The sequence below is a fragment of the Salvelinus alpinus genome, chromosome 2 (assembly GCF_045679555.1).
Source record: "Salvelinus alpinus chromosome 2, SLU_Salpinus.1, whole genome shotgun sequence".
NCBI classification, from domain to species: Eukaryota; Metazoa; Chordata; class Actinopteri; order Salmoniformes; family Salmonidae; genus Salvelinus; species Salvelinus alpinus.
This window is the reverse complement of record NC_092087.1, coordinates 105,474,751-105,499,309: the sequence shown is the minus strand read 5'-3', so window position 1 is coordinate 105,499,309 and position 24,559 is coordinate 105,474,751. Positions and strand designations below refer to the sequence as shown.

General features: G+C 44.4%; 31 non-coding genes across 31 annotated transcripts; all 31 read left to right on the top strand.

Moving 5' to 3' along the window:
* Positions 1–282: 282 nt before the first annotated feature.
* Positions 283–364, top strand: trnal-aag (transfer RNA leucine (anticodon AAG)). Its single transcript has one exon. It is a non-coding gene; the product is annotated as a tRNA-Leu (tRNA).
* A 333-nt stretch (positions 365–697) lies between these two features.
* On the top strand, positions 698–779 carry trnal-aag (transfer RNA leucine (anticodon AAG)). The gene has a single exon. It is a non-coding gene; the product is annotated as a tRNA-Leu (tRNA).
* A 733-nt stretch (positions 780–1,512) lies between these two features.
* On the top strand, positions 1,513–1,594 carry trnal-aag (transfer RNA leucine (anticodon AAG)). Its single transcript has one exon. It is a non-coding gene; the product is annotated as a tRNA-Leu (tRNA).
* A 733-nt stretch (positions 1,595–2,327) lies between these two features.
* On the top strand, positions 2,328–2,409 carry trnal-aag (transfer RNA leucine (anticodon AAG)). Its single transcript has one exon. It is a non-coding gene; the product is annotated as a tRNA-Leu (tRNA).
* A 731-nt stretch (positions 2,410–3,140) lies between these two features.
* On the top strand, positions 3,141–3,222 carry trnal-aag (transfer RNA leucine (anticodon AAG)). Its single transcript has one exon. It is a non-coding gene; the product is annotated as a tRNA-Leu (tRNA).
* A 731-nt stretch (positions 3,223–3,953) lies between these two features.
* Positions 3,954–4,035, top strand: trnal-aag (transfer RNA leucine (anticodon AAG)). Its single transcript has one exon. It is a non-coding gene; the product is annotated as a tRNA-Leu (tRNA).
* Positions 4,036–4,766: 731 nt separating this feature from the next.
* On the top strand, positions 4,767–4,848 carry trnal-aag (transfer RNA leucine (anticodon AAG)). Its single transcript has one exon. It is a non-coding gene; the product is annotated as a tRNA-Leu (tRNA).
* Positions 4,849–5,580: 732 nt separating this feature from the next.
* Positions 5,581–5,662, top strand: trnal-aag (transfer RNA leucine (anticodon AAG)). The gene has a single exon. It is a non-coding gene; the product is annotated as a tRNA-Leu (tRNA).
* A 732-nt stretch (positions 5,663–6,394) lies between these two features.
* trnal-aag (transfer RNA leucine (anticodon AAG)) lies at positions 6,395–6,476 on the top strand. Its single transcript has one exon. It is a non-coding gene; the product is annotated as a tRNA-Leu (tRNA).
* Positions 6,477–7,208: 732 nt separating this feature from the next.
* trnal-aag (transfer RNA leucine (anticodon AAG)) lies at positions 7,209–7,290 on the top strand. Its single transcript has one exon. It is a non-coding gene; the product is annotated as a tRNA-Leu (tRNA).
* Positions 7,291–8,021: 731 nt separating this feature from the next.
* Positions 8,022–8,103, top strand: trnal-aag (transfer RNA leucine (anticodon AAG)). Its single transcript has one exon. It is a non-coding gene; the product is annotated as a tRNA-Leu (tRNA).
* Positions 8,104–8,833: 730 nt separating this feature from the next.
* On the top strand, positions 8,834–8,915 carry trnal-aag (transfer RNA leucine (anticodon AAG)). Its single transcript has one exon. It is a non-coding gene; the product is annotated as a tRNA-Leu (tRNA).
* Positions 8,916–9,648: 733 nt separating this feature from the next.
* trnal-aag (transfer RNA leucine (anticodon AAG)) lies at positions 9,649–9,730 on the top strand. Its single transcript has one exon. It is a non-coding gene; the product is annotated as a tRNA-Leu (tRNA).
* A 732-nt stretch (positions 9,731–10,462) lies between these two features.
* trnal-aag (transfer RNA leucine (anticodon AAG)) lies at positions 10,463–10,544 on the top strand. Its single transcript has one exon. It is a non-coding gene; the product is annotated as a tRNA-Leu (tRNA).
* A 731-nt stretch (positions 10,545–11,275) lies between these two features.
* Positions 11,276–11,357, top strand: trnal-aag (transfer RNA leucine (anticodon AAG)). The gene has a single exon. It is a non-coding gene; the product is annotated as a tRNA-Leu (tRNA).
* A 732-nt stretch (positions 11,358–12,089) lies between these two features.
* Positions 12,090–12,171, top strand: trnal-aag (transfer RNA leucine (anticodon AAG)). Its single transcript has one exon. It is a non-coding gene; the product is annotated as a tRNA-Leu (tRNA).
* Positions 12,172–12,903: 732 nt separating this feature from the next.
* Positions 12,904–12,985, top strand: trnal-aag (transfer RNA leucine (anticodon AAG)). The gene has a single exon. It is a non-coding gene; the product is annotated as a tRNA-Leu (tRNA).
* Positions 12,986–13,718: 733 nt separating this feature from the next.
* On the top strand, positions 13,719–13,800 carry trnal-aag (transfer RNA leucine (anticodon AAG)). The gene has a single exon. It is a non-coding gene; the product is annotated as a tRNA-Leu (tRNA).
* A 732-nt stretch (positions 13,801–14,532) lies between these two features.
* Positions 14,533–14,614, top strand: trnal-aag (transfer RNA leucine (anticodon AAG)). The gene has a single exon. It is a non-coding gene; the product is annotated as a tRNA-Leu (tRNA).
* Positions 14,615–15,346: 732 nt separating this feature from the next.
* Positions 15,347–15,428, top strand: trnal-aag (transfer RNA leucine (anticodon AAG)). The gene has a single exon. It is a non-coding gene; the product is annotated as a tRNA-Leu (tRNA).
* Positions 15,429–16,160: 732 nt separating this feature from the next.
* trnal-aag (transfer RNA leucine (anticodon AAG)) lies at positions 16,161–16,242 on the top strand. The gene has a single exon. It is a non-coding gene; the product is annotated as a tRNA-Leu (tRNA).
* Positions 16,243–16,974: 732 nt separating this feature from the next.
* trnal-aag (transfer RNA leucine (anticodon AAG)) lies at positions 16,975–17,056 on the top strand. Its single transcript has one exon. It is a non-coding gene; the product is annotated as a tRNA-Leu (tRNA).
* A 732-nt stretch (positions 17,057–17,788) lies between these two features.
* trnal-aag (transfer RNA leucine (anticodon AAG)) lies at positions 17,789–17,870 on the top strand. The gene has a single exon. It is a non-coding gene; the product is annotated as a tRNA-Leu (tRNA).
* Positions 17,871–18,602: 732 nt separating this feature from the next.
* On the top strand, positions 18,603–18,684 carry trnal-aag (transfer RNA leucine (anticodon AAG)). The gene has a single exon. It is a non-coding gene; the product is annotated as a tRNA-Leu (tRNA).
* A 732-nt stretch (positions 18,685–19,416) lies between these two features.
* On the top strand, positions 19,417–19,498 carry trnal-aag (transfer RNA leucine (anticodon AAG)). The gene has a single exon. It is a non-coding gene; the product is annotated as a tRNA-Leu (tRNA).
* A 733-nt stretch (positions 19,499–20,231) lies between these two features.
* trnal-aag (transfer RNA leucine (anticodon AAG)) lies at positions 20,232–20,313 on the top strand. Its single transcript has one exon. It is a non-coding gene; the product is annotated as a tRNA-Leu (tRNA).
* A 732-nt stretch (positions 20,314–21,045) lies between these two features.
* Positions 21,046–21,127, top strand: trnal-aag (transfer RNA leucine (anticodon AAG)). The gene has a single exon. It is a non-coding gene; the product is annotated as a tRNA-Leu (tRNA).
* Positions 21,128–21,859: 732 nt separating this feature from the next.
* On the top strand, positions 21,860–21,941 carry trnal-aag (transfer RNA leucine (anticodon AAG)). Its single transcript has one exon. It is a non-coding gene; the product is annotated as a tRNA-Leu (tRNA).
* Positions 21,942–22,674: 733 nt separating this feature from the next.
* trnal-aag (transfer RNA leucine (anticodon AAG)) lies at positions 22,675–22,756 on the top strand. Its single transcript has one exon. It is a non-coding gene; the product is annotated as a tRNA-Leu (tRNA).
* Positions 22,757–23,488: 732 nt separating this feature from the next.
* trnal-aag (transfer RNA leucine (anticodon AAG)) lies at positions 23,489–23,570 on the top strand. The gene has a single exon. It is a non-coding gene; the product is annotated as a tRNA-Leu (tRNA).
* Positions 23,571–24,302: 732 nt separating this feature from the next.
* On the top strand, positions 24,303–24,384 carry trnal-aag (transfer RNA leucine (anticodon AAG)). Its single transcript has one exon. It is a non-coding gene; the product is annotated as a tRNA-Leu (tRNA).
* The last annotated feature ends 175 nt before the right edge of the window (positions 24,385–24,559 follow it).

Sequence of the window (24,559 nt, the reverse complement as noted above, 5' to 3'; positions counted from 1 at the left end):
ACCCCAATTCCCACGTCTGTTATTGAAATTATCTGCTGCGTTTTTCAGATTCAATCTGCTTCAGACATAAAAGCAGAAACTAATTGTAAGTGTACACGAAGGAAGAAAGAGCAACATGAGATAAATTAAGATTTTTAAAAAGAAAATCAAAAACGATGAAGGAAGAGCAACATGAGATCCATAAAGATTTTAAAGAAGAAAATTAAAAAGAAGACAAAGTTACAAGGGAGTGCCGATGCTCTAGGTAACTGATGGGAAAGTGTGAACATTTTGCTAAAGCAAGCTAGTGTGGCCGAGCGGTCTAAGGCGCTGGATTAAGGCTCCAGTCTCTACGGAGGCGTGGGTTCAAATCCCACCACTGCCATCTTTATTGAGTTTATTTGCGCAAGGACAAATAAAGGGAATCCAGCCTTTACCCCAATTCCCACGTCTGTTATTGAAATTATCTGCTGCGTTTTTCAGATTCAATCTGCTTCAGACATAAAAGCAGAAACTAATTATAAGTGTACACGAAGGAAGAAAGAGCAACATGAGATAAATTAAGATTTTTAAAAAGAAAATCAAAAAACAATGAAGGAAGAGCAACATGAGATCCATAAAGATTTTAAAGAAGACAATTAAAAAGAAGACAAAGTTACAAGGGAGTGCCGATGCTCTAGGTAACTGACGGGAAAGTGTGGACATTTTGCTAAAGCAGGGTAGTGTGGCCGAGCGGTCTAAGGCGCTGGATTAAGGCTCCAGTCTCTACGGAGGCGTGGGTTCAAATCCCACCACTGCCATCTTTGTTGAGTTTGTTTGCGAAAGTTATCACATGTTCTGCTTTTTTCCAGGGTTTTTACGTTCATGTAGGACCATGCAAGGAAGAAAATAACAAATGTTGTGTAGCACGGATGAGGTTGCAACTCACGCGTGAAGTCCATCGTCCTTAACCAATCAGCCACCAAGTCCTGTGCTCTCGCGGTGGCAGACGCACCTCCTACCGGTGGTTGTTTATGTCAAAGACCTGATTGGAAACAAGGAAAGTTGGACTGGGCCGTGCGTCGATCCCAGCAGTCCATTTTAACAGTGGGTACTGTGGCCTAGCTGTACAGAGCACTGGATTTAAGGATCCAGTATTTTCAGAGGTGTGGGTGCAAAGTCCACCGCTGCAACTTTTTCTCAACAGAAAACTGTAATGGTTCTCAACAAGGCCACCAAGGACACTGGACAAATAAAGGGAATCCAGCCTTTACCCTAATTCCCACGTCTGTTATTGAAATTATCTGCTGCGTTTTTCAGATTAGATCTGCTTCAGACATAAAAGCAGAAACTAATTGTAAGTGTACACGAAGGAAGAAAGAGCAACATGAGATAAATTAAGATTTTTAAAAAGAAAATCAAAAACAATGAAGGAAGAGCAACATGAGATCCATAAAGATTTTAAAGAAGAAAATTAAAAAGAAGACAAAGTTACAAGGGAGTGCCGATGCTCTAGGTAACTGACGGGAAAGTGTGAACATTTTGCTAAAGCAGGGTAGTGTGGCCGAGCGGTCTAAGGCGCTGGATTAAGGCTCCAGTCTCTACGGAGGCGTGGGTTCAAATCCCACCACTGCCATCTTTATTGAGTTTGTTTGCGCAAGCTATCACATGTTCTGCTTTTTTTCAGGGTTTTTACGTTCATGTAGGACCATGCCAGGAAGAAAATAACAATGTTGTGTGGAATGGATGGGGTTGCAACTCACACGTGCAGTCCATCGCCTTAACCAATCAGCCACCAAGTCCTGTCCTCTCGCGGTGGCAGACGCACCTCCTACCGGTGGTTGTTCACGTCAAAGCCTTGATTGGAAACAAGGAAAGTTGGACTGGGCTGTGCGTCGATCCCAGCAGTCCATTTTAACAGTGGGTACTGTGGCCGAGCTGTCCAGAGCACTGGATTTAAGGATCCCAGTCTTATCAGAGGTGTGGGTGCAAAGTCCACCGCTGCAACTTTTTCTCACCAGAAAACAGTAATGGTTCTCAAACAAGGCCACCAAGGATACCGGACAAATAAAGGGAATCCAGCCTTTACCCTAATTCCCACGTCTGTTATTGAAATTATCTGCTGCGTTTCTCAGATTCAATCTGCTTCAGACATAAAAGCAGAAACTAATTATAAGTGTACACGAAGGAAGAAAGAGCAACATGAGATAAATTAAGATTTTTAAAAAGAAAATCAAAAACGATGAAGGAAGAGCAACATGAGATCCATAAAGAATCTAAAGAAGAAAATTAAAAAGAAGACAAAGTTACAAGGGAGTGCCGATGCTCTAGGTAACTGACGGGAAAGTGTGAATATTTTGCTAAAGCAGGGTAGTGTTGCCGAGCGGTCTAAGGCGCTGGATTAAGGCTCCAGTCTCTACGGAGGCGTGGGTTCAAATCCCACCACTGCCATCTTTATTGAGTTTGTTTGTGCAAGCTATCACATGTTCTGCTTTTTTTCAGGGTTTTTACGTTCATGTAGGACCATACCAGGAAGAAAATAACAATGTTGTGTGGAATGGATGGGGTTGCAACTCACACGTGCAGTCCATCGCCTTAACCAATCAGCCAGCAAGTCCTGTCCTCTCGCGATGGCAGACGCACCTCCTACCGGTGGTTGTTCACGTCAAAGCCTTGATTGGAAACAAGGAAAGTTGGACTGGGCTGTGCGTCGATCCCAGCAGTCCATTTTAACAGTGGGTACTGTGGCCGAGCTGTCCAGAGCACTGGATTTAAGGATCCCAGTCTTACAGAGGTGTGGGTGCAAAGTCCACCGCTGCAACTTTTTCTCACCAGAAAACAGTAATGGTTCTCAAACAAGGCCACCAAGGATACCGGACAAATAAAGGGAATCCAGCCTTTACCCTAATTCCCACGTCTGTTATTGAAATTATCTGCTGCGTTTCTCAGATTCAATCTGCTTCAGACATAAAAGCAGAAACTAATTATAAGTGTACACGAAGGAAGAAAGAGCAACATGAGATAAATTAAGATTTTTAAAAAGAAAATCAAAAACGATGAAGGAAGAGCAACATGAGATCCATAAAGAATCTAAAGAAGAAAATTAAAAAGAATACAAAGTTACAAGGGAGTGCCGATGCTCTAGGTAACTGACGGGAAAGTGTGAACATTTTGCTAAGCAGGGCAGTGTGGCCGAGCGGTCTAAGGCGCTGGATTAAGGCTCCAGTCTCTACGGAGGCGTGGGTTCAAATCCCACCACTGCCAACTTTATTGAGTTTGTTTGCGCAAGCTATCACATGTTCTGCTTTTTTTCAGGGTTTTTACGTTCATGTAGGACCATGCCAGGAAGAAAATAACAATGTTGTGTGGAATGGATGGGGTTGCAACTCACACGTGCAGTCCATCGCCTTAACCAATCAGCCAGCAAGTCCTGTCCTCTCGCGGTGGCAGACGCACCTCCTACCGGTGGTTGTTCACGTCAAAGCCTTGATTGGAAACAAGGAAAGTTGGACTGGGCTGTGCGTCGATCCCAGCAGTCCATTTTAACAGTGGGTACTGTGGCCGAGCTGTCCAGAGCACTGGATTTAAAGATCCCAGTCTTACAGAGGTGTGGGTGCAAAGTCCACCGCTGCAACATTTTCTCACCAGAAAACAGTAATGGTTCTCAAACAAGGCCACCAAGGATACCGGACAAATAAAGGGAATCCAGCCTTTACCCTAATTCCCACGTCTGTTATTGAAATTATCTGCTGCGTTTCTCAGATTCAATCTGCTTCAGACATAAAAGCAGAAACTAATTATAAGTGTACACGAAGGAAGAAAGAGCAACATGAGATAAATTAAGATTTTTACAAAGAAAATCAAAAACGATGAAGGAAGAGCAACATGAGATCCATAAAGAATCTAAAGAAGAAAATTAAAAAGAATACAAAGTTACAAGGGAGTGCCGATGCTCTAGGTAACTGACGGGAAAGTGTGAACATTTTGCTAAGCAGGGTAGTGTGGCCGAGCGGTCTAAGGCGCTGGATTAAGGCTCCAGTCTCTACGGAGGCGTGGGTTCAAATCCCACCACTGCCAACTTTATTGAGTTTGTTTGCGCAAGCTATCACATGTTCTGCTTTTTTTCAGGGTTTTTACGTTCATGTAGGACCATGCCAGGAAGAAAATAACAATGTTGTGTGGAATGGATGGGGTTGCAACTCACACGTGCAGTCCATCGCCTTAACCAATCAGCCAGCAAGTCCTGTCCTCTCGCGGTGGCAGACGCACCTCCTACCGGTGGTTGTTCACGTCAAAGCCTTGATTGGAAACAAGGAAAGTTGGACTGGGCTGTGCGTCGATCCCAGCAGTCCATTTTAACAGTGGGTACTGTGGCCGAGCTGTCCAGAGCACTGGATTTAAGGATCCCAGTCTTACAGAGGTGTGGGTGCAAAGTCCACCGCTGCAACTTTTTCTCACCAGAAAACAGTAATGGTTCTCAAACAAGGCCACCAAGGATACCGGACAAATAAAGGGAATCCAGCCTTTACCCTAATTCCCACGTCTGTTATTGAAATTATCTGCTGCGTTTCTCAGATTCAATCTGCTTCAGACATAAAAGCAGAAACTAATTATAAGTGTACACGAAGGAAGAAAGAGCAACATGAGATAAATTAAGATTTTTAAAAAGAAAATCAAAAACGATGAAGGAAGAGCAACATGAGATCCATAAAGAATCTAAAGAAGAAAATTAAAAAGAATACAAAGTTACAAGGGAGTGCCGATGCTCTAGGTAACTGACGGGAAAGTGTGAACATTTTGCTAAGCAGGGTAGTGTGGCCGAGCGGTCTAAGGCGCTGGATTAAGGCTCCAGTCTCTACGGAGGCGTGGGTTCAAATCCCACCACTGCCAACTTTATTGAGTTTGTTTGCGCAAGCTATCACATGTTCTGCTTTTTTTCAGGGTTTTTACGTTCATGTAGGACCATGCCAGGAAGAAAATAACAATGTTGTGTGGAATGGATGGGGTTGCAACTCACACGTGCAGTCCATCGCCTTAACCAATCAGCCAGCAAGTCCTGTCCTCTCGCGGTGGCAGACGCACCTCCTACCGGTGGTTGTTCACGTCAAAGCCTTGATTGGAAACAAGGAAAGTTGGACTGGGCTGTGCGTCGATCCCAGCAGTCCATTTTAACAGTGGGTACTGTGGCCGAGCTGTCCAGAGCACTGGATTTAAGGATCCCAGTCTTATCAGAGGTGTGGGTGCAAAGTCCACCGCTGCAACTTTTTCTCACCAGAAAACAGTAATGGTTCTCAAACAAGGCCACCAAGGATACCGGACAAATAAAGGGAATCCAGCCTTTACCCTAATTCCCACGTCTGTTATTGAAATTATCTGCTGCGTTTCTCAGATTCAATCTGCTTCAGACATAAAAGCAGAAACTAATTATAAGTGTACACGAAGGAAGAAAGAGCAACATGAGATAAATTAAGATTTTTAAAAAGAAAATCAAAAACGATGAAGGAAGAGCAACATGAGATCCATAAAGAATCTAAAGAAGAAAATTAAAAAGAATACAAAGTTACAAGGGAGTGCCGATGCTCTAGGTAACTGACGGGAAAGTGTGAACATTTTGCTAAGCAGGGTAGTGTGGCCGAGCGGTCTAAGGCGCTGGATTAAGGCTCCAGTCTCTACGGAGGCGTGGGTTCAAATCCCACCACTGCCAACTTTATTGAGTTTGTTTGCGCAAGCTATCACATGTTCTGCTTTTTTTCAGGGTTTTTACGTTCATGTAGGACCATGCCAGGAAGAAAATAACAATGTTGTGTTGGAATGGATGGGGTTGCAACTCACACGTGCAGTCCATCGCCTTAACCAATCAGCCAGCAAGTCCTGTCCTCTCGCGGTGGCAGACGCACCTCCTACCGGTGGTTGTTCACGTCAAAGCCTTGATTGGAAACAAGGAAAGTTGGACTGGGCTGTGCGTCGATCCCAGCAGTCCATTTTAACAGTGGGTACTGTGGCCGAGCTGTCCAGAGCACTGGATTTAAGGATCCCAGTCTTACAGAGGTGTGGGTGCAAAGTCCACCGCTGCAACTTTTTCTCACCAGAAAACAGTAATGGTTCTCAAACAAGGCCACCAAGGATACCGGACAAATAAAGGGAATCCAGCCTTTACCCTAATTCCCACGTCTGTTATTGAAATTATCTGCTGCGTTTCTCAGATTCAATCTGCTTCAGACATAAAAGCAGAAACTAATTATAAGTGTACACGAAGGAAGAAAGAGCAACATGAGATAAATTAAGATTTTTAAAAAGAAAATCAAAAACGATGAAGGAAGAGCAACATGAGATCCATAAAGAATCTAAAGAAGAAAATTAAAAAGAATACAAAGTTACAAGGGAGTGCCGATGCTCTAGGTAACTGACGGGAAAGTGTGAACATTTTGCTAAGCAGGGTAGTGTGGCCGAGCGGTCTAAGGCGCTGGATTAAGGCTCCAGTCTCTACGGAGGCGTGGGTTCAAATCCCACCACTGCCAACTTTATTGAGTTTGTTTGCGCAAGCTATCACATGTTCTGCTTTTTTTCAGGGTTTTTACGTTCATGTAGGACCATGCCAGGAAGAAAATAACAATGTTGTGTGGAATGGATGGGGTTGCAACTCACACGTGCAGTCCATCGCCTTAACCAATCAGCCAGCAAGTCCTGTCCTCTCGCGGTGGCAGACGCACCTCCTACCGGTGGTTGTTCACGTCAAAGCCTTGATTGGAAACAAGGAAAGTTGGACTGGGCTGTGCGTCGATCCCAGCAGTCCATTTTAACAGTGGGTACTGTGGCCGAGCTGTCCAGAGCACTGGATTTAAGGATCCCAGTCTTTTCAGAGGTGTGGGTGCAAAGTCCACCGCTGCATCTTTTTCTCAACAGAAAACAGTAATGGTTCTCAAACAAGGCCACCAAGGATACCGGACAAATAAAGGGAATCCAGCCTTTACCCTAATTCCCACGTCTGTTATTGAAATTATCTGCTGCGTTTCTCAGATTCAATCTGCTTCAGACATAAAAGCAGAAACTATTTATAAGTGTACACGAAGCAAGAAAGAGCAACATGAGATAAATTAAGATTTTTAAAAAGAAAATCAAAAACGATGAAGGAAGAGCAACATGAGATCCATAAAGAATCTAAAGAAGAAAATTAAAAAGAATACAAAGTTACAAGGGAGTGCCGATGCTCTAGGTAACTGACGGGAAAGTGTGAACATTTTGCTAAGCAGGGTAGTGTGGCCGAGCGGTCTAAGGCGCTGGATTAAGGCTCCAGTCTCTACGGAGGCGTGGGTTCAAATCCCACCACTGCCAACTTTATTGAGTTTGTTTGCGCAAGCTATCACATGTTCTGCTTTTTTTCAGGGTTTTTATGTTCATGTAGGACCATGCCAGGAAGAAAATAACAATGTTGTGTTGGAATGGATGGGGTTGCAACTCACACGTGCAGTCCATCGCCTTAACCAATCAGCCAGCAAGTCCTGTCCTCTCGCGGTGGCAGACGCACCTCCTACCGGTGGTTGTTCACGTCAAAGCCTTGATTGGAAACAAGGAAAGTTGGACTGGGCTGTGCGTCGATCCCAGCAGTCCATTTTAACAGTGGGTACTGTGGCCGAGCTGTCCAGAGCACTGGATTTAAGGATCCCAGTCTTACAGAGGTGTGGGTGCAAAGTCCACCGCTGCAACTTTTTCTCACCAGAAAACAGTAATGGTTCTCAAACAAGGCCACCAAGGATACCGGACAAATAAAGGGAATCCAGCCTTTACCCTAATTCCCACGTCTGTTATTGAAATTATCTGCTGCGTTTCTCAGATTCAATCTGCTTCAGACATAAAAGCAGAAACTAATTATAAGTGTACAAGAAAGAAGAAAGAGCAACATGAGATAAATTAAGATTTTTAAAAGAAAATCAAAAACGATGAAGGAAGAGCAACATGAGATCCATAAAGAATCTAAAGAAGAAAATTAAAAAGAATACAAAGTTACAAGGGAGTGCCGATGCTCTAGGTAACTGACGGGAAAGTGTGAACATTTTGCTAAGCAGGGTAGTGTGGCTGAGCGGTCTAAGGCGCTGGATTAAGGCTCCAGTCTCTACGGAGGCGTGGGTTCAAATCCCACCACTGCCAACTTTATTGAGTTTGTTTGCGCAAGCTATCACATGTTCTGCTTTTTTTCAGGGTTTTTACGTTCATGTAGGACCATACCAGGAAGAAAATAACAATGTTGTGTGGAATGGATGGGGTTGCAACTCACACGTGCAGTCCATCGCCTTAACCAATCAGCCAGCAAGTCCTGTCCTCTCGCGGTGGCAGACGCACCTCCTACCGGTGGTTGTTCACGTCAAAGCCTTGATTGGAAACAAGGAAAGTTGGACTGGGCTGTGCGTCGATCCCAGCAGTCCATTTTAACAGTGGGTACTGTGGCCGAGCTGTCCAGAGCACTGGATTTAAGGATCCCAGTCTTACAGAGGTGTGGGTGCAAAGTCCACCGCTGCAACTTTTTCTCACCAGAAAACAGTAATGGTTCTCAAACAAGGCCACCAAGGATACCGGACAAATAAAGGGAATCCAGCCTTTACCCTAATTCCCACGTCTGTTATTGAAATTATCTGCTGCGTTTCTCAGATTCAATCTGCTTCAGACATAAAAGCAGAAACTAATTATAAGTGTACACGAAAGAAGAAAGAGCAACATGAGATAAATTAAGATTTTTAAAAGAAAATCAAAAACGATGAAGGAAGAGCAACATGAGATCCATAAAGAATCTAAAGAAGAAAATTAAAAAGAATACAAAGTTACAAGGGAGTGCCGATGCTCTAGGTAACTGACGGGAAAGTGTGAACATTTTGCTAAGCAGGGTAGTGTGGCTGAGCGGTCTAAGGCGCTGGATTAAGGCTCCAGTCTCTACGGAGGCGTGGGTTCAAATCCCACCACTGCCAACTTTATTGAGTTTGTTTGCGCAAGCTATCACATGTTCTGCTTTTTTTCAGGGTTTTTACGTTCATGTAGGACCATGCCAGGAAGAAAATAACAATGTTGTGTTGGAATGGATGGGGTTGCAACTCACACGTGCAGTCCATCGCCTTAACCAATCAGCCAGCAAGTCCTGTCCTCTCGCGGTGGCAGACGCACCTCCTACCGGTGGTTGTTCACGTCAAAGCCTTGATTGGAAACAAGGAAAGTTGGACTGGGCTGTGCGTCGATCCCAGCAGTCCATTTTAACAGTGGGTACTGTGGCCGAGCTGTCCAGAGCACTGGATTTAAGGATCCCAGTCTTATCAGAGGTGTGGGTGCAAAGTCCACCGCTGCAACTTTTTCTCACCAGAAAACAGTAATGGTTCTCAAACAAGGCCACCAAGGATACCGGACAAATAAAGGGAATCCAGCCTTTACCCTAATTCCCACGTCTGTTATTGAAATTATCTGCTGCGTTTCTCAGATTCAATCTGCTTCAGACATAAAAGCAGAAACTAATTATAAGTGTACACGAAGGAAGAAAGAGCAACATGAGATAAATTAAGATTTTTAAAAAGAAAATCAAAAACGATGAAGGAAGAGCAACATGAGATCCATAAAGAATCTAAAGAAGAAAATTAAAAAGAATACAAAGTTACAAGGGAGTGCCGATGCTCTAGGTAACTGACGGGAAAGTGTGAACATTTTGCTAAGCAGGGTAGTGTGGCCGAGCGGTCTAAGGCGCTGGATTAAGGCTCCAGTCTCTACGGAGGCGTGGGTTCAAATCCCACCACTGCCAACTTTATTGAGTTTGTTTGCGCAAGCTATCACATGTTCTGCTTTTTTTCAGGGTTTTTACGTTCATGTAGGACCATGCCAGGAAGAAAATAACAATGTTGTGTGGAATGGATGGGGTTGCAACTCACACGTGCAGTCCATCGCCTTAACCAATCAGCCAGCAAGTCCTGTCCTCTCGCGGTGGCAGACGCACCTCCTACCGGTGGTTGTTCACGTCAAAGCCTTGATTGGAAACAAGGAAAGTTGGACTGGGCTGTGCGTCGATCCCAGCAGTCCATTTTAACAGTGGGTACTGTGGCCGAGCTGTCCAGAGCACTGGATTTAAGGATCCCAGTCTTTTCAGAGGTGTGGGTGCAAAGTCCACCGCTGCATCTTTTTCTCAACAGAAAACAGTAATGGTTCTCAAACAAGGCCACCAAGGATACCGGACAAATAAAGGGAATCCAGCCTTTACCCTAATTCCCACGTCTGTTATTGAAATTATCTGCTGCGTTTCTCAGATTCAATCTGCTTCAGACATAAAAGCAGAAACTAATTATAAGTGTACACGAAGGAAGAAAGAGCAACATGAGATAAATTAAGATTTTTAAAAAGAAAATCAAAAACGATGAAGGAAGAGCAACATGAGATCCATAAAGAATCTAAAGAAGAAAATTAAAAAGAAGACAAAGTTACAAGGGAGTGCCGATGCTCTAGGTAACTGACGGGAAAGTGTGAACATTTTGCTAAGCAGGGTAGTGTGGCCGAGCGGTCTAAGGCGCTGGATTAAGGCTCCAGTCTCTACGGAGGCGTGGGTTCAAATCCCACCACTGCCAACTTTATTGAGTTTGTTTGCGCAAGCTATCACATGTTCTGCTTTTTTTCAGGGTTTTTACGTTCATGTAGGACCATACCAGGAAGAAAATAACAATGTTGTGTGGAATGGATGGGGTTGCAACTCACACGTGCAGTCCATCGCCTTAACCAATCAGCCAGCAAGTCCTGTCCTCTCGCGGTGGCAGACGCACCTCCTACCGGTGGTTGTTCACGTCAAAGCCTTGATTGGAAACAAGGAAAGTTGGACTGGGCTGTGCGTCGATCCCAGCAGTCCATTTTAACAGTGGGTACTGTGGCCGAGCTGTCCAGAGCACTGGATTTAAGGATCCCAGTCTTACAGAGGTGTGGGTGCAAAGTCCACCGCTGCAACTTTTTCTCACCAGAAAACAGTAATGGTTCTCAAACAAGGCCACCAAGGATACCGGACAAATAAAGGGAATCCAGCCTTTACCCTAATTCCCACGTCTGTTATTGAAATTATCTGCTGCGTTTCTCAGATTCAATCTGCTTCAGACATAAAAGCAGAAACTAATTATAAGTGTACACGAAGGAAGAAAGAGCAACATGAGATAAATTAAGATTTTTAAAAAGAAAATCAAAAACGATGAAGGAAGAGCAACATGAGATCCATAAAGAATCTAAAGAAGAAAATTAAAAAGAATACAAAGTTACAAGGGAGTGCCGATGCTCTAGGTAACTGACGGGAAAGTGTGAACATTTTGCTAAGCAGGGTAGTGTGGCCGAGCGGTCTAAGGCGCTGGATTAAGGCTCCAGTCTCTACGGAGGCGTGGGTTCAAATCCCACCACTGCCAACTTTATTGAGTTTGTTTGCGCAAGCTATCACATGTTCTGCTTTTTTTCAGGGTTTTTACGTTCATGTAGGACCATGCCAGGAAGAAAATAACAATGTTGTGTGGAATGGATGGGGTTGCAACTCACACGTGCAGTCCATCGCCTTAACCAATCAGCCAGCAAGTCCTGTCCTCTCGCGGTGGCAGACGCACCTCCTACCGGTGGTTGTTCACGTCAAAGCCTTGATTGGAAACAAGGAAAGTTGGACTGGGCTGTGCGTCGATCCCAGCAGTCCATTTTAACAGTGGGTACTGTGGCCGAGCTGTCCAGAGCACTGGATTTAAGGATCCCAGTCTTTTCAGAGGTGTGGGTGCAAAGTCCACCGCTGCAACTTTTTCTCAACAGAAAACAGTAATGGTTCTCAAACAAGGCCACCAAGGATACCGGACAAATAAAGGGAATCCAGCCTTTACCCTAATTCCCACGTCTGTTATTGAAATTATCTGCTGCGTTTCTCAGATTCAATCTGCTTCAGACATAAAAGCAGAAACTAATTATAAGTGTACACGAAGGAAGAAAGAGCAACATGAGATAAATTAAGATTTTTAAAAAGAAAATCAAAAACGATGAAGGAAGAGCAACATGAGATCCATAAAGAATCTAAAGAAGAAAATTAAAAAGAATACAAAGTTACAAGGGAGTGCCGATGCTCTAGGTAACTGACGGGAAAGTGTGAACATTTTGCTAAGCAGGGTAGTGTGGCCGAGCGGTCTAAGGCGCTGGATTAAGGCTCCAGTCTCTACGGAGGCGTGGGTTCAAATCCCACCACTGCCAACTTTATTGAGTTTGTTTGCGCAAGCTATCACATGTTCTGCTTTTTTTCAGGGTTTTTACGTTCATGTAGGACCATGCCAGGAAGAAAATAACAATGTTGTGTGGAATGGATGGGGTTGCAACTCACACGTGCAGTCCATCGCCTTAACCAATCAGCCAGCAAGTCCTGTCCTCTCGCGGTGGCAGACGCACCTCCTACCGGTGGTTGTTCACGTCAAAGCCTTGATTGGAAACAAGGAAAGTTGGACTGGGCTGTGCGTCGATCCCAGCAGTCCATTTTAACAGTGGGTACTGTGGCCGAGCTGTCCAGAGCACTGGATTTAAGGATCCCAGTCTTTTCAGAGGTGTGGGTGCAAAGTCCACCGCTGCAACTTTTTCTCACCAGAAAACAGTAATGGTTCTCAAACAAGGCCACCAAGGATACCGGACAAATAAAGGGAATCCAGCCTTTACCCTAATTCCCACGTCTGTTATTGAAATTATCTGCTGCGTTTCTCAGATTCAATCTGCTTCAGACATAAAAGCAGAAACTAATTATAAGTGTACACGAAGCAAGAAAGAGCAACATGAGATAAATTAAGATTTTTAAAAAGAAAATCAAAAACGATGAAGGAAGAGCAACATGAGATCCATAAAGAATCTAAAGAAGAAAATTAAAAAGAAGACAAAGTTACAAGGGAGTGCCGATGCTCTAGGTAACTGACGGGAAAGTGTGAACATTTTGCTAAGCAGGGTAGTGTGGCCGAGCGGTCTAAGGCGCTGGATTAAGGCTCCAGTCTCTACGGAGGCGTGGGTTCAAATCCCACCACTGCCAACTTTATTGAGTTTGTTTGCGCAAGCTATCACATGTTCTGCTTTTTTTCAGGGTTTTTACGTTCATGTAGGACCATGCCAGGAAGAAAATAACAATGTTGTGTTGGAATGGATGGGGTTGCAACTCACACGTGCAGTCCATCGCCTTAACCAATCAGCCAGCAAGTCCTGTCCTCTCGCGGTGGCAGACGCACCTCCTACCGGTGGTTGTTCACGTCAAAGCCTTGATTGGAAACAAGGAAAGTTGGACTGGGCTGTGCGTCGATCCCAGCAGTCCATTTTAACAGTGGGTACTGTGGCCGAGCTGTCCAGAGCACTGGATTTAAGGATCCCAGTCTTATCAGAGGTGTGGGTGCAAAGTCCACCGCTGCAACTTTTTCTCACCAGAAAACAGTAATGGTTCTCAAACAAGGCCACCAAGGATACCGGACAAATAAAGGGAATCCAGCCTTTACCCTAATTCCCACGTCTGTTATTGAAATTATCTGCTGCGTTTCTCAGATTCAATCTGCTTCAGACATAAAAGCAGAAACTAATTATAAGTGTACACGAAGGAAGAAAGAGCAACATGAGATAAATTAAGATTTTTAAAAAGAAAATCAAAAACGATGAAGGAAGAGCAACATGAGATCCATAAAGAATCTAAAGAAGAAAATTAAAAAGAATACAAAGTTACAAGGGAGTGCCGATGCTCTAGGTAACTGACGGGAAAGTGTGAACATTTTGCTAAGCAGGGTAGTGTGGCCGAGCGGTCTAAGGCGCTGGATTAAGGCTCCAGTCTCTACGGAGGCGTGGGTTCAAATCCCACCACTGCCAACTTTATTGAGTTTGTTTGCGCAAGCTATCACATGTTCTGCTTTTTTTCAGGGTTTTTACGTTCATGTAGGACCATGCCAGGAAGAAAATAACAATGTTGTGTGGAATGGATGGGGTTGCAACTCACACGTGCAGTCCATCGCCTTAACCAATCAGCCAGCAAGTCCTGTCCTCTCGCGGTGGCAGACGCACCTCCTACCGGTGGTTGTTCACGTCAAAGCCTTGATTGGAAACAAGGAAAGTTGGACTGGGCTGTGCGTCGATCCCAGCAGTCCATTTTAACAGTGGGTACTGTGGCCGAGCTGTCCAGAGCACTGGATTTAAGGATCCCAGTCTTTTCAGAGGTGTGGGTGCAAAGTCCACCGCTGCAACATTTTCTCAACAGAAAACAGTAATGGTTCTCAAACAAGGCCACCAAGGATACCGGACAAATAAAGGGAATCCAGCCTTTACCCTAATTCCCACGTCTGTTATTGAAATTATCTGCTGCGTTTCTCAGATTCAATCTGCTTCAGACATAAAAGCAGAAACTAATTATAAGTGTACACGAAGGAAGAAAGAGCAACATGAGATAAATTAAGATTTTTAAAAAGAAAATCAAAAACGATGAAGGAAGAGCAACATGAGATCCATAAAGAATCTAAAGAAGAAAATTAAAAAGAATACAAAGTTACAAGGGAGTGCCGATGCTCTAGGTAACTGACGGGAAAGTGTGAACATTTTGCTAAGCAGGGTAGTGTGGCCGAGCGGTCTAAGGCGCTGGATTAAGGCTCCAGTCTCTACGGAGGCGTGGGTTCAAATCCCACCACTGCCAACTTTATTGAGTTTGTTTGCGCAAGCTATCACATGTTCTGCTTTTTTTCAGGGTTTTTACGTTCATGTAGGACCATGCCAGGAAGAAAATAACAATGTTGTGTGGAATGGATGGGGTTGCAACTCACACGTGCAGTCCATCGCCTTAACCAATCAGCCAGCAAGTCCTGTCCTCTCGCGGTGGCAGACGCACCTCCTACCGGTGGTTGTTCACGTCAAAGCCTTGATTGGAAACAAGGAAAGTTGGACTGGGCTGTGCGTCGATCCCAGCAGTCCATTTTAACAGTGGGTACTGTGGCCGAGCTGTCCAGAGCACTGGATTTAAGGATCCCAGTCTTATCAGAGGTGTGGGTGCAAAGTCCACCGCTGCAACTTTTTCTCACCAGAAAACAGTAATGGTTCTCAAACAAGGCCACCAAGGATACCGGACAAATAAAGGGAATCCAGCCTTTACCCTAATTCCCACGTCTGTTATTGAAATTATCTGCTGCGTTTCTCAGATTCAATCTGCTTCAGACATAAAAGCAGAAACTAATTATAAGTGTACACGAAGGAAGAAAGAGCAACATGAGATAAATTAAGATTTTTAAAAAGAAAATCAAAAACGATGAAGGAAGAGCAACATGAGATCCATAAAGAATCTAAAGAAGAAAATTAAAAAGAATACAAAGTTACAAGGGAGTGCCGATGCTCTAGGTAACTGACGGGAAAGTGTGAACATTTTGCTAAGCAGGGTAGTGTGGCCGAGCGGTCTAAGGCGCTGGATTAAGGCTCCAGTCTCTACGGAGGCGTGGGTTCAAATCCCACCACTGCCAACTTTATTGAGTTTGTTTGCGCAAGCTATCACATGTTCTGCTTTTTTTCAGGGTTTTTACGTTCATGTAGGACCATGCCAGGAAGAAAATAACAATGTTGTGTGGAATGGATGGGGTTGCAACTCACACGTGCAGTCCATCGCCTTAACCAATCAGCCAGCAAGTCCTGTCCTCTCGCGGTGGCAGACGCACCTCCTACCGGTGGTTGTTCACGTCAAAGCCTTGATTGGAAACAAGGAAAGTTGGACTGGGCTGTGCGTCGATCCCAGCAGTCCATTTTAACAGTGGGTACTGTGGCTGAGCTGTCCAGAGCACTGGATTTAAGGATCCCAGTCTTTTCAGAGGTGTGGGAGCAAAGTCCACCGCTGCAACATTTTCTCAACAGAAAACAGTAATGGTTCTCAAACAAGGCCACCAAGGATACCGGACAAATAAAGGGAATCCAGCCTTTACCCTAATTCCCACGTCTGTTATTGAAATTATCTGCTGCGTTTCTCAGATTCAATCTGCTTCAGACATAAAAGCAGAAACTAATTATAAGTGTACACGAAGGAAGAAAGAGCAACATGAGATAAATTAAGATTTTTAAAAAGAAAATCAAAAACGATGAAGGAAGAGCAACATGAGATCCATAAAGAATCTAAAGAAGAAAATTAAAAAGAATACAAAGTTACAAGGGAGTGCCGATGCTCTAGGTAACTGACGGGAAAGTGTGAACATTTTGCTAAGCAGGGTAGTGTGGCCGAGCGGTCTAAGGCGCTGGATTAAGGCTCCAGTCTCTACGGAGGCGTGGGTTCAAATCCCACCACTGCCAACTTTATTGAGTTTGTTTGCGCAAGCTATCACATGTTCTGCTTTTTTTCAGGGTTTTTACGTTCATGTAGGACCATGCCAGGAAGAAAATAACAATGTTGTGTGGAATGGATGGGGTTGCAACTCACACGTGCAGTCCATCGCCTTAACCAATCAGCCAGCAAGTCCTGTCCTCTCGCGGTGGCAGACGCACCTCCTACCGGTGGTTGTTCACGTCAAAGCCTTGATTGGAAACAAGGAAAGTTGGACTGGGCTGTGCGTCGATCCCAGCAGTCCATTTTAACAGTGGGTACTGTGGCCGAGCTGTCCAGAGCACTGGATTTAAGGATCCCAGTCTTATCAGAGGTGTGGGTGCAAAGTCCACCGCTGCAACTTTTTCTCACCAGAAAACAGTAATGGTTCTCAAACAAGGCCACCAAGGATACCGGACAAATAAAGGGAATCCAGCCTTTACCCTAATTCCCACGTCTGTTATTGAAATTATCTGCTGCGTTTCTCAGATTCAATCTGCTTCAGACATAAAAGCAGAAACTAATTATAAGTGTACACGAAGGAAGAAAGAGCAACATGAGATAAATTAAGATTTTTTAAAAGAAAATCAAAAACGATGAAGGAAGAGCAACATGAGATCCATAAAGATTCTAAAGAAGAAAATTAAAAAGAAGACAAAGTTACAAGGGAGTGCCGATGCTCTAGGTAACTGACGGGAAAGTGTGAACATTTTGCTAAGCAGGGTAGTGTGGCCGAGCGGTCTAAGGCGCTGGATTAAGGCTCCAGTCTCTACGGAGGCGTGGGTTCAAATCCCACCACTGCCAACTTTATTGAGTTTGTTTGCGCAAGCTATCACATGTTCTGCTTTTTTTCAGGGTTTTTACGTTCATGTAGGACCATGCCAGGAAGAAAATAACAATGTTGTGTGGAATGGATGGGGTTGCAACTCACACGTGCAGTCCATCGCCTTAACCAATCAGCCAGCAAGTCCTGTCCTCTCGCGGTGGCAGACGCACCTCCTACCGGTGGTTGTTCACGTCAAAGCCTTGATTGGAAACAAGGAAAGTTGGACTGGGCTGTGCGTCGATCCCAGCAGTCCATTTTAACAGTGGGTACTGTGGCTGAGCTGTCCAGAGCACTGGATTTAAGGATCCCAGTCTTTTCAGAGGTGTGGGAGCAAAGTCCACCGCTGCAACATTTTCTCAACAGAAAACAGTAATGGTTCTCAAACAAGGCCACCAAGGATACCGGACAAATAAAGGGAATCCAGCCTTTACCCTAATTCCCACGTCTGTTATTGAAATTATCTGCTGCGTTTCTCAGATTCAATCTGCTTCAGACATAAAAGCAGAAACTAATTATAAGTGTACACGAAGGAAGAAAGAGCAACATGAGATAAATTAAGATTTTTAAAAAGAAAATCAAAAACGATGAAGGAAGAGCAACATGAGATCCATAAAGAATCTAAAGAAGAAAATTAAAAAGAATACAAAGTTACAAGGGAGTGCCGATGCTCTAGGTAACTGACGGGAAAGTGTGAACATTTTGCTAAGCAGGGTAGTGTGGCCGAGCGGTCTAAGGCGCTGGATTAAGGCTCCAGTCTCTACGGAGGCGTGGGTTCAAATCCCACCACTGCCAACTTTATTGAGTTTGTTTGCGCAAGCTATCACATGTTCTGCTTTTTTTCAGGGTTTTTACGTTCATGTAGGACCATGCCAGGAAGAAAATAACAATGTTGTGTGGAATGGATGGGGTTGCAACTCACACGTGCAGTCCATCGCCTTAACCAATCAGCCAGCAAGTCCTGTCCTCTCGCGGTGGCAGACGCACCTCCTACCGGTGGTTGTTCACGTCAAAGCCTTGATTGGAAACAAGGAAAGTTGGACTGGGCTGTGCGTCGATCCCAGCAGTCCATTTTAACAGTGGGTACTGTGGCCGAGCTGTCCAGAGCACTGGATTTAAGGATCCCAGTCTTATCAGAGGTGTGGGTGCAAAGTCCACCGCTGCAACTTTTTCTCACCAGAAAACAGTAATGGTTCTCAAACAAGGCCACCAAGGATACCGGACAAATAAAGGGAATCCAGCCTTTACCCTAATTCCCACGTCTGTTATTGAAATTATCTGCTGCGTTTCTCAGATTCAATCTGCTTCAGACATAAAAGCAGAAACTAATTATAAGTGTACACGAAGGAAGAAAGAGCAACATGAGATAAATTAAGATTTTTAAAAAGAAAATCAAAAACGATGAAGGAAGAGCAACATGAGATCCATAAAGAATCTAAAGAAGAAAATTAAAAAGAATACAAAGTTACAAGGGAGTGCCGATGCTCTAGGTAACTGACGGGAAAGTGTGAACATTTTGCTAAGCAGGGTAGTGTGGCCGAGCGGTCTAAGGCGCTGGATTAAGGCTCCAGTCTCTACGGAGGCGTGGGTTCAAATCCCACCACTGCCAACTTTATTGAGTTTGTTTGCGCAAGCTATCACATGTTCTGCTTTTTTTCAGGGTTTTTACGTTCATGTAGGACCATGCCAGGAAGAAAATAACAATGTTGTGTGGAATGGATGGGGTTGCAACTCACACGTGCAGTCCATCGCCTTAACCAATCAGCCAGCAAGTCCTGTCCTCTCGCGGTGGCAGACGCACCTCCTACCGGTGGTTGTTCACGTCAAAGCCTTGATTGGAAACAAGGAAAGTTGGACTGGGCTGTGCGTCGATCCCAGCAGTCCATTTTAACAGTGGGTACTGTGGCCGAGCTGTCCAGAGCACTGGATTTAAGGATCCCAGTCTTTTCAGAGGTGTGGGTGCAAAGTCCACCGCTGCAACATTTTCTCAACAGAAAACAGTAATGGTTCTCAAACAAGGCCACCAAGGATACCGGACAAATAAAGGGAATCCAGCCTTTACCCTAATTCCCACGTCTGTTATTGAAATTATCTGCTGCGTTTCTCAGATTCAATCTGCTTCAGACATAAAAGCAGAAACTAATTATAAGTGTACACGAAGGAAGAAAGAGCAACATGAGATAAATTAAGATTTTTAAAAAGAAAATCAAAAACGATGAAGGAAGAGCAACATGAGATCCATAAAGAATCTAAAGAAGAAAATTAAAAAGAATACAAAGTTACAAGGGAGTGCCGATGCTCTAGGTAACTGACGGGAAAGTGTGAACATTTTGCTAAGCAGGGTAGTGTGGCCGAGCGGTCTAAGGCGCTGGATTAAGGCTCCAGTCTCTACGGAGGCGTGGGTTCAAATCCCACCACTGCCAACTTTATTGAGTTTGTTTGCGCAAGCTATCACATGTTCTGCTTTTTTTCAGGGTTTTTACGTTCATGTAGGACCATGCCAGGAAGAAAATAACAATGTTGTGTTGGAATGGATGGGGTTGCAACTCACACGTGCAGTCCATCGCCTTAACCAATCAGCCAGCAAGTCCTGTCCTCTCGCGGTGGCAGACGCACCTCCTACCGGTGGTTGTTCACGTCAAAGCCTTGATTGGAAACAAGGAAAGTTGGACTGGGCTGTGCGTCGATCCCAGCAGTCCATTTTAACAGTGGGTACTGTGGCCGAGCTGTCCAGAGCACTGGATTTAAGGATCCCAGTCTTATCAGAGGTGTGGGTGCAAAGTCCACCGCTGCAACTTTTTCTCACCAGAAAACAGTAATGGTTCTCAAACAAGGCCACCAAGGATACCGGACAAATAAAGGGAATCCAGCCTTTACCCTAATTCCCACGTCTGTTATTGAAATTATCTGCTGCGTTTCTCAGATTCAATCTGCTTCAGACATAAAAGCAGAAACTAATTATAAGTGTACACGAAGGAAGAAAGAGCAACATGAGATAAATTAAGATTTTTTAAAAGAAAATCAAAAACGATGAAGGAAGAGCAACATGAGATCCATAAAGAATCTAAAGAAGAAAATTAAAAAGAAGACAAAGTTACAAGGGAGTGCCGATGCTCTAGGTAACTGACGGGAAAGTGTGAACATTTTGCTAAGCAGGGTAGTGTGGCCGAGCGGTCTAAGGCGCTGGATTAAGGCTCCAGTCTCTACGGAGGCGTGGGTTCAAATCCCACCACTGCCAACTTTATTGAGTTTGTTTGCGCAAGCTATCACATGTTCTGCTTTTTTTCAGGGTTTTTACGTTCATGTAGGACCATGCCAGGAAGAAAATAACAATGTTGTGTGGAATGGATGGGGTTGCAACTCACACGTGCAGTCCATCGCCTTAACCAATCAGCCAGCAAGTCCTGTCCTCTCGCGGTGGCAGACGCACCTCCTACCGGTGGTTGTTCACGTCAAAGCCTTGATTGGAAACAAGGAAAGTTGGACTGGGCTGTGCGTCGATCCCAGCAGTCCATTTTAACAGTGGGTACTGTGGCTGAGCTGTCCAGAGCACTGGATTTAAGGATCCCAGTCTTTTCAGAGGTGTGGGAGCAAAGTCCACCGCTGCAACATTTTCTCAACAGAAAACAGTAATGGTTCTCAAACAAGGCCACCAAGGATACCGGACAAATAAAGGGAATCCAGCCTTTACCCTAATTCCCACGTCTGTTATTGAAATTATCTGCTGCGTTTCTCAGATTCAATCTGCTTCAGACATAAAAGCAGAAACTAATTATAAGTGTACACGAAGGAAGAAAGAGCAACATGAGATAAATTAAGATTTTTAAAAAGAAAATCAAAAACGATGAAGGAAGAGCAACATGAGATCCATAAAGAATCTAAAGAAGAAAATTAAAAAGAATACAAAGTTACAAGGGAGTGCCGATGCTCTAGGTAACTGACGGGAAAGTGTGAACATTTTGCTAAGCAGGGTAGTGTGGCCGAGCGGTCTAAGGCGCTGGATTAAGGCTCCAGTCTCTACGGAGGCGTGGGTTCAAATCCCACCACTGCCAACTTTATTGAGTTTGTTTGCGCAAGCTATCACATGTTCTGCTTTTTTTCAGGGTTTTTACGTTCATGTAGGACCATGCCAGGAAGAAAATAACAATGTTGTGTGGAATGGATGGGGTTGCAACTCACACGTGCAGTCCATCGCCTTAACCAATCAGCCAGCAAGTCCTGTCCTCTCGCGGTGGCAGACGCACCTCCTACCGGTGGTTGTTCACGTCAAAGCCTTGATTGGAAACAAGGAAAGTTGGACTGGGCTGTGCGTCGATCCCAGCAGTCCATTTTAACAGTGGGTACTGTGGCCGAGCTGTCCAGAGCACTGGATTTAAGGATCCCAGTCTTATCAGAGGTGTGGGTGCAAAGTCCACCGCTGCAACTTTTTCTCACCAGAAAACAGTAATGGTTCTCAAACAAGGCCACCAAGGATACCGGACAAATAAAGGGAATCCAGCCTTTACCCTAATTCCCACGTCTGTTATTGAAATTATCTGCTGCGTTTCTCAGATTCAATCTGCTTCAGACATAAAAGCAGAAACTAATTATAAGTGTACACGAAGGAAGAAAGAGCAACATGAGATAAATTAAGATTTTTAAAAAGAAAATCAAAAACGATGAAGGAAGAGCAACATGAGATCCATAAAGAATCTAAAGAAGAAAATTAAAAAGAATACAAAGTTACAAGGGAGTGCCGATGCTCTAGGTAACTGACGGGAAAGTGTGAACATTTTGCTAAGCAGGGTAGTGTGGCCGAGCGGTCTAAGGCGCTGGATTAAGGCTCCAGTCTCTACGGAGGCGTGGGTTCAAATCCCACCACTGCCAACTTTATTGAGTTTGTTTGCGCAAGCTATCACATGTTCTGCTTTTTTTCAGGGTTTTTACGTTCATGTAGGACCATGCCAGGAAGAAAATAACAATGTTGTGTGGAATGGATGGGGTTGCAACTCACACGTGCAGTCCATCGCCTTAACCAATCAGCCAGCAAGTCCTGTCCTCTCGCGGTGGCAGACGCACCTCCTACCGGTGGTTGTTCACGTCAAAGCCTTGATTGGAAACAAGGAAAGTTGGACTGGGCCGTGCGTCGATCCCAGCAGTCCATTTTAACAGTGGGTACTGTGGCCGAGCTGTCCAGAGCACTGGATTTAAGGATCCCAGTCTTATCAGAGGTGTGGGTGCAAAGTCCACCGCTGCAACTTTTTCTCACCAGAAAACAGTAATGGTTCTCAAACAAGGCCACCAAGGATACCGGACAAATAAAGGGAATCCAGCCTTTACCCTAATTCCCACGTCTGTTATTGAAATTATCTGCTGCGTTTCTCAGATTCAATCTGCTTCAGACATAAAAGCAGAAACTAATTATAAGTGTACACGAAGGAAGAAAGAGCAACATGAGATAAATTAAGATTTTTAAAAAGAAAATCAAAAACGATGAAGGAAGAGCAACATGAGATCCATAAAGATTCTAAAGAAGAAAATTAAAAAGAAGACAAAGTTACAAGGGAGTGCCGATGCTCTAGGTAACTGACGGGAAAGTGTGAACATTTTGCTGTAGCAGGGTAGTGTGGCCGAGCGGTCTAAGGCGCTGGATTAAGGCTCCAGTCTCTACGGAGGCGTGGGTTCAAATCCCACCACTGCCATCTTTATTGAGTTTGTTTGCGCAAGCTATCACATGTTCTGCTTTTTTTCAGGGTTTTTACGTTCATGTAGGACCATGCCAGGAAGAAAATAACAATGTTGTGTGGAATGGATGGGGTTGCAACTCACACGTGCAGTCCATCGCCTTAACCAATCAGCCAGCAAGTCCTGTCCTCTCGCGGTGGCAGACGCACCTCCTACCGGTGGTTGTTCACGTCAAAGCCTTGATTGGAAACAAGGAAAGTTGGACTGGGCTGTGCGTCGATCCCAGCAGTCCATTTTAACAGTGGGTACTGTGGCTGAGCTGTCCAGAGCACTGGATTTAAGGATCCCAGTCTTTTCAGAGGTGTGGGAGCAAAGTCCACCGCTGCAACATTTTCTCAACAGAAAACAGTAATGGTTCTCAAACAAGGCCACCAAGGATACCGGACAAATAAAGGGAATCCAGCCTTTACCCTAATTCCCACGTCTGTTATTGAAATTATCTGCTGCGTTTCTCAGATTCAATCTGCTTCAGACATAAAAGCAGAAACTAATTATAAGTGTACACGAAGGAAGAAAGAGCAACATGAGATAAATTAAGATTTTTTAAAAGAAAATCAAAAACGATGAAGGAAGAGCAACATGAGATCCATAAAGAATCTAAAGAAGAAAATTAAAAAGAATACAAAGTTACAAGGGAGTGCCGATGCTCTAGGTAACTGACGGGAAAGTGTGAACATTTTGCTAAGCAGGGTAGTGTGGCCGAGCGGTCTAAGGAGCTGGATTAAGGCTCCAGTCTCTACGGAGGCGTGGGTTCAAATCCCACCACTGCCAACTTTATTGAGTTTGTTTGCGCAAGCTATCACATGTTCTTCTTTTTTTCAGGGTTTTTATGTTCATGTAGGACCATGCCAGGAAGAAAATAACAATGTTGTGTGGAATGGATGGGGTTGCAACTCACACGTGCAGTCCATCGCCTTAACCAATCAGCCAGCAAGTCCTGTCCTCTCGCGGTGGCAGACGCACCTCCTACCGGTGGTTGTTCACGTCAAAGCCTTGATTGGAAACAAGGAAAGTTGGACTGGGCTGTGCGTCGATCCCAGCAGTCAATTTTAACTGTGGGTACTGTGGCCGAGCTGTCCAGAGCACTGGATTTAATGATCCCAGTCTTATCAGAGGTGTGGGTGCAAAGTCCACCGCTGCAACTTTTTCTCACCAGAAAACAGTAATAGTTCTCAAACAAGGCCACCAAGGATACCGGACAAATAAAGGGAATCCAGCCTTTACCCTAATTCCCACGTCTGTTATTGAAATTATCTGCTGCGTTTGTCAGATTCAATCTGCTTCAGACATAAAAGCAGAAACTAATTATAAGTGTACACGAAGGAAGAAAGAGCAACATGAGATAAATTAAGATTTTTAAAAAGAAAATCAAAAACGATGAAGGAAGAGCAACATGAGATCCATAAAGAATCTAAAGAAGAAAATTAAAAAGAATACAAAGTTACAAGGGAGTGCCGATGCTCTAGGTAACTGACGGGAAAGTGTGAACATTTTGCTAAGCAGGGTAGTGTGGCTGAGCGGTCTAAGGCGCTGGATTAAGGCTCCAGTCTCTACGGAGGCGTGGGTTCAAATCCCACCACTGCCAACTTTATTGAGTTTGTTTGCGCAAGCTATCACATGTTCTGCTTTTTTTCAGGGTTTTTACGTTCATGTAGGACCATGCCAGGAAGAAAATAACAATGTTGTGTGGAATGGATGGGGTTGCAACTCACACGTGCAGTCCATCGCCTTAACCAATCAGCCAGCAAGTCCTGTCCTCT